Genomic DNA, 2,347 nt, shown 5'->3' with positions numbered 1-2,347 from the left:
AGACTATTATGTAGAACATCCTCAACGATATTCTCTGGAGTTTTACTTTGATAATTTTCCTGGACATTCATTTTATAAGAATTTGTATTTTTAAGCACTAGTGTACATACGATGTATCTTTTCTTATTAAACTAATCAAGCACTGAAGCTGAAACTTCACAATTTTCATCTGCACAAAAGACTTGTAAAACGTGTGCAACAGACTTTTGTTTAAGCTAATAGTTACTTTCAAATTAATTTTTCAGTTCTATGTTATCCGAGACTGTTCTACACTACTTGTCATTAAAACTGCTACACCATGAAGATGGCGTGCTACAGACGCGAAATTTAACCGACAGGAAGAAGATGCTGTGATATGCAAATGATTAGCTTTTCAGAGCATTCACACAAGGTTGGCGCCAGGGGCGACACCTACAACGTGTTGACATGAGGAAAGTTTCCAACCGATTTCTCATACACAAACAGCAGATGACCGACGCTGCTTGGTGAAACGTTGTTATGACGTCTCGTGTAAGGAGGATTTTGATAAAGGCCGGATTGTAGCCTATCGCGATTGCGGTTTATCGTATCGCGACTTGCTGCTCGTGTTGGTCGAGATCCAATGACTATTAGCAGAATATGGAATCGGTGGGTTCAGGAGGGTAATACGGAACGCCGTGCTGGATCTCAACGGCCGCGTATCACTAGCAGTCTAGATGACAGGCATCTTATCCGCATGGCTGTAACGGATCGTGCAGCTACGTCTCGATCCCTGAGTCAACAGATGGGGACGTTTGCAAGACAACAAACATCTTCACGAACAGAATGAGGTTTTCACTCTGCAGCGGAGTGTGCGCTGATATGAAACTTCCTGGCAGATTAAAACTGTGTGCCCGACCGAGACTCGAACTCGGGACCTTTGCCTTTCGCGGGCAAGTGCTCTACCATCTGAGCTACCGAAGCACGACTCACGCTCGGTCTCACAGCTTCACTTCTGCCAATATCTCGTCTCCTACCTTCCAAACTTTACAGAAGCTCTCCTGCGAACCTTGCAGAACTAGCGCTCCAGAAAGAATGGATATTGCGGAGACATGGCTTAGCCACAGCCTGGGGGATGTTTCCAGAATGAGATTTTCACTCTGCAGCGGAGTGTGCGCTAATATGAAACTTCCTGGCAGATTAAAACTGTGTGCCCGACCGAGACTCGAACTCGGGACCTAAGCCATGTCTCCGCAATATCCTTTCTTTCAGGAGTGCTACCTCTGCAAGGTTCGCAGGAGAGCTTCTGTAAAGTTTGGAAGGTAGGAGACGAGATACTGGCAGAAGTGAAGCTGTGAGACCGGGCGTGAGTCGTGCTTCGGTAGCTCAGATGGTAGAGCACTTGCCCTCGAAAGGCAAAGGTCCCGAGTTCGAGTCTCGGTCGGGCACACAGTTTTAATCTACCAGGAAGTTTCATATCAGCGCACACTCCGCTGCAGAGTGAAAATCTCATTCTGGAAACATCCCCCAGGCTGTGGCTAAGCCATGTCTCCGCAATATCCTTTCTTTCAGGAGTGCTAGTTCTGAAAGGTTCGCAAGAGAGCTTCTGTAAAGTTTGGAAGGTAGGAGACGAGATACTGGCAGAAGTGAAGCTGTGAGGACCGGGCGTGAGTCGTGCTTCGGTAGCTCATGCCCGCGAAAGGCAAAGGTCCCGAGTTCGAGTCTCGGTCGGGCACACAGTTTTAATCTGGCAGGAAGTTTCATCTTCACGAACAGTTCGACGACTTTTGCAGCAGCATGGACTATTAGCGGTGAACACACATTGGAAGCGTGTATTCGTCATCGCCATACTGGCGTATCACCCGGCGTGATGGTATGGGGGTGCCATTGGTTACACGTCTCGGTCACCTCTTGTTCGCATGACGGCACTTTGAACAGTGGACGTTACATTTCAGATGTGTTACGACCCGTGACTCTACCCTTCATTCGATCCCTGGGAAACCCTAAACTTCAGCAGGATAATGAACGACCGCATGTTGCGCGTCCTGTACGGGCCTTTCTGGATACAGAAAATGTTGGACTGTTACCCTGGTCAGCACATTCTCCAGATCGCTCACCAATTGAAAACGTCTGGTCAATGATGGCCGAGTAACTGGATCGTCACAATACGCCAGTCACTACTCTTGATGAACTGTGGTATCGTGTTGAAGCTGCATGGGCAGCTGTACCTGTACACGCTATCCAAGCTCTGTTTGACTTAATGCCCAGGCTTCTCAAGGCCGTTATTACGGCCAGAGGTGGTTGTTCTGGGTACTGATTTCTCAGAATCTATGCACCCAAATTGCGTGAAAATGTAATCACATGTTAGTTCTTGTATAATATATTTGTC

At 47.4% G+C, this 2,347-nt stretch overlaps 1 non-coding gene across 1 annotated transcript; it reads left to right on the top strand.

The window, feature by feature from the left end:
* The first annotated feature begins 1,332 nt into the window (after positions 1–1,332).
* On the top strand, positions 1,333–1,407 carry Trnas-cga. The gene has a single exon. It is a non-coding gene; the product is annotated as a tRNA-Ser (tRNA).
* Positions 1,408–2,347: the final 940 nt, after the last annotated feature.

Source organism: Schistocerca piceifrons, chromosome 2 (genome assembly GCF_021461385.2).
Source record: "Schistocerca piceifrons isolate TAMUIC-IGC-003096 chromosome 2, iqSchPice1.1, whole genome shotgun sequence".
NCBI classification, from domain to species: domain Eukaryota; kingdom Metazoa; phylum Arthropoda; class Insecta; order Orthoptera; family Acrididae; genus Schistocerca; species Schistocerca piceifrons.
The sequence above is the reverse complement of the archived record's forward strand: the minus strand, read 5'-3'. Positions and strand labels throughout refer to the sequence as shown.